The following is a 15,494-nucleotide window of genomic DNA, read 5'->3' on the forward strand; positions in this document are numbered from 1 at the left end:
CTTTTCCAAATTGAAATTAGATAGCGCAATCGGTAGGTAAACGAAATTCAAATAAATTTTTAATAAAATGATAATTATTTTAAAATATATTAAAATCATACAATATTATCAAGAAAACACAATTATTTAAGATTCAAAACCTGCTAGTGAAGAAATCAGAAAAATTCAAATATAAAATTGGAACTCTTCAAGCTTGAAGCAAGCCAAATAAAAATGTATAAATGAAATATAAGGATTATCAAATACTTCATTAAAGAAGCTTAGTTTTTGATGTACTTATAATTGATAAATATCCCAATAGAAAAGTTTTCAATTCAAAATTTTACAAAATTTTAATTAATATTTTAGTAAAAAAATTATAACCTATAGCGTTGTCAGTTGAATTCAGATCACTCATTTGTTCATTATTAATTTTCAGCTGACATAAGTTAATGATTTAAATTTTACCCATCTTTGATCAAGGATGAAATTATTTTTCAGTTTTTAACAAATAAGAAATGACTTGTTTATAAAATTGTAAAAAAATCTCATTAATTACTGCAGTTATTATACTTTTCACTGCAATTTAAAGCTTTTATAACATAACAAGTATTTATAACAAAGTTTAAGATTATATATCAAATCAACAGTTCAAAGATAAATAGTGTAAAAACAATATGTAAAATAGTAGAAATATATTTGAATCTTAACATGGCAGAATCTCAACATGTACATATATAAATATTCTTTAATAACACCAGCCTGCAACAATTTCTTGTTTTAAAAGTAATAGTTGTTTTTTATGTATTTTCGAATGCTTATTTCAAAAATAATATCAGTTTTTACGTATCACGTACATTTTTTTTTGAAAAGTAAATTTTTTAAATAAGTAAAAATACACAGATTTTTTGCGATTTGGATAGGATAAATTAATAAAGTATGTATGTTTATTTGTTTAAATAAATTCTGAAAACCTCTTACTTCATTGAAATTAAATAATACTAATAATAATAATAAATAATAATATTGAATAAGTACTTATAATTGTATTTAAAAAATCATTTTATTTTAAAATTCAAAACACTGATGGCAGTTGGATTTCACCGTGAAAAATGAAGTACCTGAAAAATTTAATTAAAGCCGAATTAAATGACTTAATTCGTGATTTAGGTTTAACTAAAGAAAATGCAGAATTATTAGGCTCTCGGTTAAAAGAGAAAAATTTATTAACGACACATACGCCGTTTAGTTGGTACAGGAATCGAGGAAAGCAAGTTTTATCATTTTTCAAATCTGATAACTTCTTGGTTTATTGTGCTGACATACCTGGTTTGTTACATGAATTAGAAGATAATATTCCTTATAATCCGAATGATTGGCGAATATTTATAGATTCTTCAAAGAGGGGTCTAAAACCAGTTTTATTGCATAACGAATATAAACTTGCATCAGTTCCAGTTGCATATTCCGTTTTCATGAAAGAAAAATATGAAAGTATGGAGATGCTTCTCGCTAAAATAAAATACACCGAACACAAGTGGGCAATATGTGGTGACTTAAAGGTTATAGGTCTGCTTCTCGGGCAACAAAATGGATTTACTAAATTTCCGTGCTTTATTTGTGAATGGTATAGCAGGGACAGAGAAAGTCTTTGGATAAAAATGATATGGCCGAAGAGACAAGAATGGATTCCTGGTAAGAAGAATATTTTAAATGAATATTTAATAGAACCACAAAATATTTTATTGCCCCCACTTCACATGAAATTGGGACTCATAAAGCAGTTTGTGAAAGCTTTGAATAAAGGTGGAAAATGTTTTGAGTATCTTATATCAAAGTTCCCAAAATTGTCTAGCGCTAAAATTTAAGAAGGTGTATTTGATGGAACACAAATAAAGAAAGTTAAAGATTCCAATTTTGAACAATGTATGGCAAATAGAGAGAAGCAGGCTTGGGTTGCATTTAAAGATGTCGTAGAAGGTTTTTTGGGCAATAAGAGAAAAGAAAATTACAAAGAACTTGTAACTGAGTTATTACGTACTTATCTTTTGGGGTGTAATATGAGCATTAAAATTCATTTCCTTCACTTACATTTGGAATACTTCCCAGACAATTTAGGAAAAATGAGTGACGAACAAGGTGAAAGATTCCACCAAGATATAAAGGAGATGGAACGCAGATATCAAGGACGGTGGGATGTTAACATGATGGCCGATTACTGTTGGTCTTTAAAAAGAGACAGTGATGTGGACCATAAACGAAAAACTCGAAAAAGAAGCTTCTTGACTTCAAGAAAAACACAAGAGTTATAATATTGTAAATGAACAGCATTATTGTGTTTAGTTAATAGTAACTACAGTTGCAACTGTATGTATTATACTGCATTTTGTTAATTTTTTCATCGTCATTTGTAAAAAATCCTTACGTGTTACATAAAATTTAGTTTGCATTTTGGAATGACATCATCATTGCTGATATAAATCAATTAAAATTTTACAAACAAAAAAAAATTTCTTTTTTTTTGCAGGCTGGTGTAATTTATTTCTATTATAAAAGAATATTTTAAGAATAAAAGAATAAAAGAAGATGTTATGACACAAAAAATTCTTTCACCTAGAATTTTTTTTAAACAAAAATGCATTTTTGTGGATTTCCTTAGCTTCTCAAAATATTACTAATTGCCCCCGAAAAATATCAAAAACTACAGGTGGCTTAGTTTCGTGTATATAAATAATGTTTAAAAACATAATTTGATTAAAAGCTTTCAATGGAGTATAAATATATATTTACAACAGGAAACATAAAGACAATGTGTTTCGACTATAAATTTTAATCTCCACGTTCTCCGATAATAAATAGTGAAATTTTGAATTAATTTTTAAGTCGCAAGAAATGTCAAAGCAATTTTTCAATTAAATACTCGTAAATTGGTATCAGTAAGGACAAACAATTTTTCTTTAATATTTATTTCCGCATCATTTAGTTATTTTATTTTCGCGCTTCAAACAATTCTTGAACAGTTATTTATTTTTCTAGCACAATACTGGCATATATAAAATAAAGAATTCATTTTAATTAATAAAATTAACTATCTCATTAATAGTTAAGACACCTTAACTAAATCTTGATTTTCTTATTTCTTCCTACGAATCTTGGTATGGGAAAACTGATTTTATAACATTTTTGATACTGTCTTCTGAAAATATCTTAATTAGGAAATGGCTTGACGTTATTAATTCAGAAACTATAAACGGCGCACATAAAAATAGCAATTTACTGAATGCAGATAGTGTATAAAATTATTTTGTAACGTAATAAAAAAAGTATTGCTTTCATATTAAAATTATATTAATTAAATTCGGTAACTGACATCATTATTATTCTAATGAAAATTTTGTTTTCAGTGTTTTATAGTCATTCGCACATTAAAAATATTTAATCAGAGATTAATAACTTATTTTGCTCATTCCTAATGGCTTTTTTCTTATTCTTTCTTAGGTATTCCTAGATATATATGCTTTTTCAAATCATTATAAAAAGTTGAAAAAATTATTTCACAATTATTATAAAAAAATGTTATTACCGTTATTATTTTAGTTTTCAGTATATATATATACAATTCTCTTCCCATAGTTGAAATTTTAAATATAACCCAAAAATGATTTCAGGATTTATTTCAGGAAATTTTCAGATTTTTCAGAAGTTTTCAGAAATTTTTAATATTTACTTTTGCAGAAACAATATAAATCTTCTAATAACTTTAGTTTCCTTCGAATAAACTTATTAAAATGATCTACATTTCTCTGCTACCTTTTTCATAATTAATGAGTGATTTTTTTAAAAATTATAATACATATTTTCTGATTTCTTGAAATGAAAGTCACAATTTGTTATTGCAATATAATTTTTTTTTTCTGAATGATAGTTATTTTGTAAATAAGTTTACAATTACATGTATTGAAAATACATTTATTCCAATATTTAATTTTATTGCTAAGCTATGAGAAATATTTTTTAATTTGCAATTTAACTATCTAATTCACCAACAATGGTGTTCAAAATTATGAGAATTTACGTAATTTTGTCGAATTTCATGAAAATAACTGAACGAAATGTAAAGTTACTGCTACGAAACAAGGACACATTTCTTGTGAGTCGAATGCTTAATCATACATATATGTGTACATTCCGTTCACTGTCCTCACCGAATTTAAGTTTTCTTTTCAAGAATCGGTTAAATCGAAATTCAAAAAGTAAGATTGAGTAACCACCAACTTTCAGATGATGAAATGAGGTGGTGAATTATATAACCGTTCTTCACTGATGAGTCCAGGTTCAGTCTACCAGAGATTCTTACCATACTTCCTTATGGAGAGAACCAGTGACCCATTACCTGCTCTCCAATATCCGAGAAATTGACCATTATTACAGGGGAAGTTTGATAGTATGGATAAGCATTATGTTACATAGTAGCACAAACCTCCATGTTTTTGAACGAGACACTGTAACTTGTGTGGGGTATAGGGATGAGGTCCTGTATTCGAATTTTCAGGGGTGTAATTGTATCTGATTTCATTTGAATGGATGACAACGTGAGGTCAGATAAAGCTCACACTGTCGGATTTCTGGAAAGTAAGGATATTCGCTGAGTGGATTGCCCAGCCAGATCTCCAGACCCCACCACTATAGAGCATGCCTGGGACTCTTTGGTGACGGCAACTGCAAATCGCAACCTCTGTCCGAGAAATAAAAAGGGACTGAAAACAGTGTTGCTGAACAAGTGGAATCAATTTCCAAAGTAATGTAAAAACTCCCTCATTTCCAGTATGAAATCATAGTGTAAGTTTTGTATATTTGTAAGAGGGGACCATACCACTATTAATTAATGTGTTTGTTCTATTCTGCAATCGCTGTTTCATATCTACTGACTTCGAGGAGAATGAAATTGATTCGTATGATCATGCGTGTGTATTATAACTTTTAGATGGTAAATATTAATATTATTATTATTCTCGCATTGTATCAAACTATTTACAAACCAAATTATGTCCAATATTTCTGGAGATAGTTGACCAAATCTGAAAATTCTCTTACTTTTGAGCACCAACATATTTTTTATATTATATATATATATATATATATATATATATATATATGCAATACGATAAACAGCAATTAATTGATGGATTCAGTACAAAAACTGATACACATACAGGATACTGGCGATTAAACAACACGCTACATTACTTCTCTTGCTCATCCTCATTTTTAGTTATCATGTGCCTACACTTGTATGAATTTTGAGGTAATTTATTGAAATTGAAATTTTGACCTCAAAATTGAAAGCCAAATTTAATCTCACTAGCTCAATGCAATATTGTGTTATTTCGTTAAAAACCAAACAGATCTACCTATTCCAAAATTATTTTTTGGACTCAGGCATAAAGATTCTTTAAAATCTTATGTTCGATTTATATTTAATACATTATTACACTTTTTATGCCATATTACTCTCACAAAAATGTAACGAATATTATCTTAAAATAATAAAAAAATGCTTGCGTTTGATGAAAAAAAAGATTAATGCAACTTCAGTGTTTCAAGAAAAATATATTTTCAATGGCAAATTAGAATTTTATTAAATTTTATCGGCAAAATCTGAAATGTTAAATATAATATTCATAGATTCATAAAATTATTTGAGAATTAAAAAATAATATGGAAATGAAGTGCCTCAGATATTTTAAGGAAGTTTACGCTTCCAGACTCTTAGAATTTTTACTCTTTATAAAATTTATTTTTTCTTTTATGTCGAAGACGTATTTCATTTTCTTACGAAGATTTTCTTGTTTGTTGCGACGTGTTTAGTAAATTAATCAAAATTGTTTTTTTATGATGAAAAGCTTGAAAAAAACTGAAAATAGTTTTCAAAAAAGTAGGTAAAATTTTACAATGATGCCTAAATTTCCATATTTTTTTACGAAACCCAAGAAAATGCAGTGAAATGCTTTCTTTGATAATATGTGACTCCTTAAGCAATGCATTTTAATTGAAATATAATAATATATAAGAAGATGATTCAGAAAATTTACAAAAAAAAAATGAAGCATTATATTTTATTTGGATTGAAACGCTTTCTGAAGAATTTTTTTGTATATTAAATAACAACTCCAAATTGATTTACTCAAAAACTATGGAAAAACTGGTACATACATAGATGAATACTAATATAGTTTATGAATTTTATGAGTGCTAAAATACCAGCTATCTATGATATATACGTTTTTATATAGTTAAATAAATATATAATCAAATTCGTATTTTTATTTTCAAGCATTAAATTTATAATTTAAAACTGAACAGCCCTAGGAAGAAATCAAATCTAAAAATTTACTTAAGGAAATGAAAATATTGACTACGAAAGTTTAATAATAAAGAAAAGGAAGAGTGTGAAATTATTTGTTTGAAATTTAACTTTGAAATAATATTAATAACCGTAAATAGCCATATAAAAACATGTTTATTTAAGATATAAAATTTCTGTTATGTAATAAAAATGATATGATGTTATAATATTTATATTTGCTTTAGTTTTATGAAATATAATATTAAATGCTATTACTTCAGAAATGAGAATTTTAGCATTTAATTTTTAAATATTATTATTATATTATTTAATCCCATTATTTCATAAAAAAATTCATATGATAGAAATAAGCTTTGATTCAGGCTAATTTTTAAAAGTATTAATTTCATAATTCAATTTATAAAAGGATTTCTACCTTGTAGGTTTTTTTGGTAGACAGAATAATAAGTTTTTATTATTTTAATTCATTGTTTCAAGAATATTAGATAAAATTCAATTAGCTTCCATTAACGTAATTAATTATGCAATCATATGTATATAAGAGTTATAGTATTTATATATATATTTTAAGAAAACTAAAAATTACTGTCTGAAAATATAAATGTATTTATTTATATTATTATATTGCTCCGGTGAATTATAATTATAAATAGTTAAATTATAAATAGTTCAATATGTTACAATAATTCAGATAATCCTTTGTAATTAATGTTAAATTCTGAAAGACAAAAGCAGACAAATTAGTGCAAAAATGGCAAAAATTTTTAGAAAATTTAAAAATAAAGAAACTTTTCGATAGTCAAATCCTTAACAAAGAATAAAATGAAATTTAAAGAAAAAATCCAGATTCATTAAATTTCTCTAATTTTAAAAGAAAAAAAATATTATTACATTTTTAAAATATAACTTTCTAGACAATTTAAATAAAAACACTAAAAAAAAAATACTAAAAAAAATAGTATATTGTATTACATAATATCCCAAGAAAATTACACATATTTTCTTCGAAAAAATGAATTCTTTAATTTTTAAATTACTACCAAATTTAATAAATCTTCATCTAATTCGTAACATGGAGACAAATGCATAATATTTATTAATTGACTCTACAGATAAAGTTGAAAGAATATTTTTTGATTTTAAAATTTTATTTGTTCTGTCAAGAAGGAAGATCAAACTAGGAGAAATGTATAAATGGTGTTTTTGATAGCATGATGATAATAATTGATAAATCTAATAATATATTTATTTATTATTTATCAAATATTGCAGGAATTAAAATAATTTTGAATGTTAGGAAATGTAAAGATTTATTAAGTTTCTTTAATGAATAATTTACTAAACTTTTAAAAATTCCAAAACAAATTTTAAATTAAATATAAAAACTGTATACAAAAATTACTACAAATAAAAATTTAATAGCTAGATGTCGAAAAAGAAAATTATTCAATGCAACTGAAATAAATAGTCCACAAATACGTTAGAATTCGAAACACAAGCAAAATAATATTCAGTACCCAATGCAATAAAAAATAAAATACAAACTACACTAACAATCTTTCATCATTATTTTGGATAACTATTTATAGGTGGCCAGAAAGGAAAAAAAAGAGGATACCATTTCAATTACGGATATTTTTTTTTTATGTTCAACTCTATGTTGATTGTATTTCTTTGAAAAGAAAATAAGAAGCATTTTTCTTTGAAAGGAGAATTTTCTAAGATTTTATATAAATCACAAAGTCCATTTGTCCTTTTAAATTATTCTTAAATCATTAGTTTGTCGAGGCTCAGAAAAACGAGACGAGGCTTCAAAAACCAGAAAAGGCTTCGAAACGTGCAGATGATGAGTAAATTGTGTAATTTTTTTGTGTTCTATAGCATTCACTTGGATCTAAACATTATAGTGAAAGTTATTGAATTTTAATTCTATTTTGGAACGATAGTGATATATTGTTCTTTTCCTCGCTGTCCAAATTGGAAAAAATAAAATAAAATATTGAAATTTTTATGTTAATGTGTTGCACCAATGTAATTAATAGAGTTTATTTTAATTAATTTCTGTCTTGCTTTTAATTTCTTCTCTTCTTAATTTCTCTTTCTCATACTATCCCTGATCATATATTAATGAAAAAGTATAGAAAAATGTGAAAAATATAAGTCACGAAGAAATAGATAGAAAAATGCTATGGCGCATTCTTTAAAACGTCTTATAAAATTGTCCCAATGTCACTCCCTCCTAACAGATCGATATAAAGGAAAATACTTAGTCAATCTTCAAAAAGGTTTGCGTAAATTTAAAAACGTACTTAAATATTCATATTAATTACAAACTAAACCATTTTTGATGCAATTGGGACACTATCAGTACTTCCCAAATATTGGATTTAAAGTATCACTGACGAAGATCTGTTGTACAGAATGCTGACTTGCATGCAATATTCACAAAACAATTTTCCATGTACTATTTTCGTCTAATTTTTATTCTTATTTTCATTTCATTTTAGCACAAGTTTTTAATCATAATTTCAAATATCTAAGTTGGAACACCATTATGATTAGGTAACATCATTCACAAAATAATTTATTAGCCATTTTCTCATCTAGTTCTTAGCGACATTTTCATTTAATTTTAAGCACTTTTTAAATACATCTTTTCAAAGAAAGTCAATATAAACTTTTAAGCCATGCTTTAGTTTTCACTAAACATTGAGAAACGCAATGCGGATGAGAAAAGACCAGATTTCTAAACAGAGAGTAATTTATCTTTGTTGATAATGAAAGCTAGATAATAAAAAAAAAGAGAGCATGCGAAGAAGGACAACGAAAAAAGCCTTAACATTTGATAGAAGCAGAACAGAGCGGCCATCCAAAAATATCCTTAGAAGAGTCGTTCTTCCTTTAATCTAATTTTACCAGTCATGTATTTTTCTGAAATTGTGACGGCTACATGCTTTTAATTAGAGCTCCTCCAGGAATTAGTTTCGTTCCCACCCTTCACATACTTTGACCTCCGAGTTAGATACTCAGACGCCACTGCTCAGTTGTTGTAATGAAACTGGATATAAGGCGTAAATAACGCAGCCCTTAGTTCAAGGTACTAACGGATTCTGAATATTTGCATAGAAATATTTATTTATTAGATATAACCACAGAGGTTACCTTAATATATATATATTTTTTCTAAAGGAAATTTTACCACACTTTTTATGTTAAGCAATTCTAAGTTGTTCCTTCTTTACTCATCTTCATTTATACCGTATATCAAATTATTTTATGCTTCATTTTATGATTAATCTTTGAATTCTCTGACGTCTGATTTAAATCATTTTGATCTAAAAGTTTAAAGATCTAAAAAAGCTTTTGAAATATATAAACAGAGCTTATATGCATGTATTCATTTATCTAAAATTGCAAAAATACGCTATATTATATATATGTGTGTGTGTGTGTGTGTGTGTGTGTGCGTGCGTGCGTGCGTGCGTGCGTGTGTAATGGTATTTTAAAGTCATAATTTAATCTAAATTAATTTCCAAGGTTTTATTTTAATTTAGCCCATAGTAACTTCATTCTAAAATGTACTCTTATTTCCTGATACGATTCCACTGTTTCTATTTAATTAATTCAAGAGAAGATTTTTAAAATTACTGAATCGGCTAAAAGCCTCACTTTCCCTCACTCCGAGTGAAGAGGTAAAATACCGCTGACATGACAAATTCTTTTTTAAAAGATCCCTGTGTTTCCCTTGCCTCGTCGGCGCATGTAGCGAAAATCCCTATCAAAATCTCATTCTATATAAGCACCATGGATAAATATTTTCCCTATCAATGTCTCAGGTTATATAAGACCAGGGATAAAATGTTCAAGAGCATTTCCCTCATTTCTTTCTGTGTCATTCTGTGTTGTGTGTTGCTCGTCGCTCCTGCTTGTAAATAATGTGTGTTTCTCCAAAATTAAAAAAAATGACGTCCCGAAATCGAAAGTATCTTCACTGTCTTTGAAACTGCATTCTGCTTCACATAAAATAATGCTTATATATATATATATATATAATTTTAATTCTTATATGTTTTAATATAAAGTAACATTTTACTGAGCATTTAAAGTAATTATACATATACATTGTATCTATTCCCATCGCTTTGACTAAAAGTAAGAATAATTGAAAAAAAAATCTTAGAGTTTCAAATTCAATATGTTTTGCAAACTGCGTTTTTCAATCAATAAGTGCAATAATCAATTTTTAATTAATCTGCTGCTCACAATATCACATAAGATTCATAAAATGCATCATTAAGAAAATATAAGAATTCTAACACTTTGTGAAGTGAGTGAAGAATTGATCGAAAAATTTCCATTTTTGTAAAGTAAAATTGTATAAATTATATATTAATTTCTTCTTTTTGACAGTACAAATGCTGCGGCATCTAATATACAATTCTTTCCTCGCATAAGTTGGCACTAACTTCGAATTTCTAATAATTGTACGGAATAGTGTAATATTAATTTAACGCAATCTCTAATCTGCTTTCGTGGAACTATAATGCATGACGCTGTAATCAGCCAATAAATAGTTATTCCTCCTAACCTATCGTGTTACTACATGGATGATAGTTAGAATTATCGATAACTAAGTGCTTTCAACTACTAGTTCACTCTCTGGGAATAATGGTTATACTTCATTTCAATTAAATATTTTATGCATAACCTGATTTCTATGATTCTTTCCAAAACGTAATTTAACAAACCAGTTCTGTTAGGCATTAAATACCTTTATTTTAATAACCTTACACCTATTTTGTTTATTTTGCATATGGATGCTTTTGAAAGGGTCAAATTCCATGATATCTTTGTGGCTTCAAAAATGTAACTGAACAAGTAACCCGATTTTTAACTACATGTCTTTTTCGGTAATAGTAAAAATATAAAGTTAATATAAGCAAAAAGAATCAAAAAAAGAAATAAGGAATCCTGCATGAAGACTTTGTCAAGGGTCACCCTTTGGAAGGGATTCAAACAAGAATTTTTTTTTTCTGTGAGAGGTCTGACTTTTGTCCAAAAGTATTGACCCCCTCATCACCCGAAAATCATCTCGAATTGAGACCTTAGGTATATACTAATTTCACAGAAATAATTCACAGAAAATATTCACAGAATAATTTCCAAATCCAAGCGAAATTACAATAACACAAAACAAACTAGTAGTTTGTCAAACATTATTAAAATAGAGTATTGACATCGAAACTAAATGAACAATTATAATTCCAGTATTATATTATATGACTATCAATGCAGAAATCATGAAACAATTAAAACTAAATAAAAATATATTTAAATTATTTTTTAAAGTTTTAAACATTTTAAAATTTGTATTTCTTTCTTTCCGTTCTTTAGTACGCATAAAAGTAATTTATTTCATGAAAGTTTATGGATATTCCTTAATGAATATATAAACTATGAGTTTAAGTTTATAACCCATCATCGCTGAAATCACATTAGAATCTAATAAATTAAATTAAAGATGTATACAATTAAATTTTATGAACAGAGTAATATCTCATTTACAGTAAATTGTTAAATCTAACTTATCTTACAGAAATACATTATGTTACCAATAAAAATAGAAACTTTCATATCCCCAGATGAGTCAGACACTCTGATAAAATTTCTATAATGTCTTCAAACAAACTGCAAAAAGAAAAACCTAAAAAACAATGTAAAACAAACTGAAAAAAAAACGCTAGAAACAAAAGGTGCAAAAATTCCGACATAACAATTTATGTTTTAATTCCATTCACAAAAAAAGTTTATTTAAATTAATTTGATTAACTTAGAGCCAGTGATTTTAGCTAAACGCATTCTACGAAAATTATATTACCTCTGTAAAAGTTTTTTTTTCGTCCTATAAACAAAGCGATCCTATTATTCAATTAAAGAGAAAAAAGTTGCTCAAGAAAAACAAATAATTTAAGTAAATTGCAACAAAAAAGGAAATACATGGTTACTACCTAAAGAGGTTGTCAGAAAACAAGAACTCCTCCTATTGTTGTAAATGAGACAAATTAAATAAAAAGGATAAATTTACTGTTTTAAAGTAAAAAGAAGATTATTTAAACAAGTAGGAGTAAAAAAGTGGCAAATCTGATATTTTGTAACTAAAAAGGAGGATTTGTAGACTTAATAATCATTCATTTCTTGATCCGTTTTAAACTTTTTGGATATTTTATATTATTGTAACAAGCCTAAACAGCAAAAAATTATTTATTTAAAAAATTTTTACTTGCATTTTTTAATCATTTTACTGCTGAAAGTCGATTTTAACTTTGTTTGCATTCTTTATAAAACCTTCAAAATAGGAAGTTGTTCTAAAATAAAATGCACGGAATAGGATAAACTCATTTTAGGGAATTTATTTTCATGTATTTTGAAAATATTAGATTAGTGTATTATCACAGAATTAATCAGGACTTTGAAATCTCAGCATACTAGGAAGGGAAGGAAAAAAAACGATTATATATTTTCATCTTTAAAAACATGAAACAAATTAAAGTAAATAAAAATGGGAAATAATTCTAGATAATAATTCCTGTTTTGAATTTATTTTCTGAATGTGTGCTGATTTAACTAGAATAATCGTTACGTATATTGAATTATTTACCTATTTAAATTAAATAACTATTTTACATACATTTATAAAGAATTAAGCATAATAAAACATTTTCTATTAGTGAAATATTTTATTTCATTTCATCGAGAAAATAATCCTTTGGAATTATTACAATAATAATCACTTCTATCAGTATCCACACTTCTATGAATTTAGTATTAGAAATAATCTAAGCCGGATTTATATTCCGGAGCTTCATAAACTAGCTTAACAGACTAGTGAATATAGCTTGAACTATAGTTAAACGTGTATGAATAAATTAGTTAATTAAAATGAAATATGATTTACTAAATTTCGCAGAATTTAATAGATGACTATGTCTTAATATATTTGTTGCTTCTCAGATAGCGTTAGAATTTAAAATTATTGAATTTTGTTTTTAAATATTTAACCAAATTATATAATTATAATATATAATATTTTTTTTTCATACTTCAAATAACTACATTCCATTAAGGTATTATTAAAATATGTTCAAATGAATGCATTTATCGTTACATACTGTACATATGCAACATTAGTTGTTTATAATTTCTTTAGAATTATTGGGCCAATTTATTTAATATTTCGCTCTCTATAAATTTAATGCCCCATATTGTGTACATTTCAAAACAATATTATCATTTTTGTAGTAGCATCCACTTTTTAAGAAATTACCAAAACATTATTTCAATAGAGTAATTCAACCAAGCCAAAGTTTTACTCAGTTTTCAGTTACAACTCTGATCTGGCACTATAAAGAATGTAATTATGAATTTTACTTTGAAGCTTAAATTTTTAATTTCACTGCATATTATTCATTTAAAAAAAACGCTAAAATAAATACAGCTGGCATTCTACTAATATTTGAATGAATATTCTTAAGATTTTGGTTTCACATAATAATTTGAGCATACCTTTTAATTTTTTCAAATTCCCCACCTATGCGCTTCATTTATGTAGCTAGTAGACAGCTATATATTTCTTTTTCTTTTCAAAGTCGCCTTGTTACTAATAACTGAATGAATTTGCAAAAGTGATATTCTAAACAATGTCTTGAATTCAATGATTTATTTCACTTCGCACTAGACCATAAGTCGTATTGCATTATGTACACCAAGACCTTATTTTCATAAGAGTATTGCCTGTTTGCAACTAGAGTGCTGATACTTTGAAATTCAAATTGTTTCTATCCAGCAGTCTAAACATTCCGAGGAATTAGATTTTAATAGAAATAAAATGATTTTTTATTATTCGATCAGGATTCCGAAAACATTATCGTTAAAATTTTAAAAGTCCGTTTGAATAAACAAAAATAAGAGTTTTTTTAAATCACTCAAAAAAAAAATTAGAAAATCTGCTTTTACCAATTTGAACTTTATACCTCTTAATATCTATTATTTAATGAGTGATGATTTTTATGATTTTAAATATCATGCACACATGTAAATAAATCGTATAACTACATTTTTTATAAATATATTTGTTTATGTCCAAATCTGAATTATTACAGATTTTGTTTTATTTTATACTACGATCAAAGTGAATCTAGAATTGAATAATTCTACATTTCGTTCGACAATTCTCAACTGTTTCTATTTTTCATATGATAGCATTAGAAAAAAGTGAAATACATTTTCTTGAATATTTCCACTGTATAGTTTAAAAATAACTTTTCAATAGATATTTTTTGTCCTTATTTTTTGCTTATTATTTTTCAAACCTTGGATAACCATCTTGACATAATTTGAAAGAGGAAATAATTATTTATATTCTTGGAAAGCAGCGAATTGTAGTGATTATCTATTGTATTGAAATCCAGATATTATCTTTCTTCATCTAACTCGGTGTATAGATGCAATTTTCTCCTCTTTAATATTGTCTGAAGTTAAATTTGAATAGTGTTTTTGAATCAATTAAAAAGAACTGAAAGCATTTTAACTTAGAAATATAAAAATTATCAAAAAGAAATGCTAAAGGATGAAAGGCACCGAAGTATTAATGCGCGGAATACTTTATGAAAATCACTGTTGCCATCTTTACAAAAAACTCATTGAATCATTTCAATATTATGAATCTTCACGAGTTGTAAATGTAATAAAGTAACGTAAATGTAATAAAGTAAAAATGTACTCTATATTGAGAGAATAAATGAACTTGACTTCTTTAATTTTTTGCAAACAAGAAACATTGTATTCGAGTTTTTTACTCACAATCTTTGTTCTTTTAAAATTTAATATGATTTCAAATTCTTGGTAGCAGTAACCTATTACAATGCTTTAAGAATTTAAATAGATTCTAATATTTAATACAATCAATTTAATTACTTCTCAATGCCGCTTTTTAATGCGTTTAAATTCATTATTCTCAAAACGGTAAGGTAGAAAATAATGAAAATTAAAAATTCATTTGTTTGATTCTCTAATAGAAGTAAATTTGAAAAGGAATTTATTTTAATTATTATTTTTGCTTTTATGAATTTCCAAACTCTAGGAAATCTGA

The sequence above is a fragment of the Argiope bruennichi genome, chromosome 3, assembly GCF_947563725.1.
Source record: "Argiope bruennichi chromosome 3, qqArgBrue1.1, whole genome shotgun sequence".
NCBI lineage: Eukaryota > Metazoa > Arthropoda > Arachnida > Araneae > Araneidae > Argiope > Argiope bruennichi.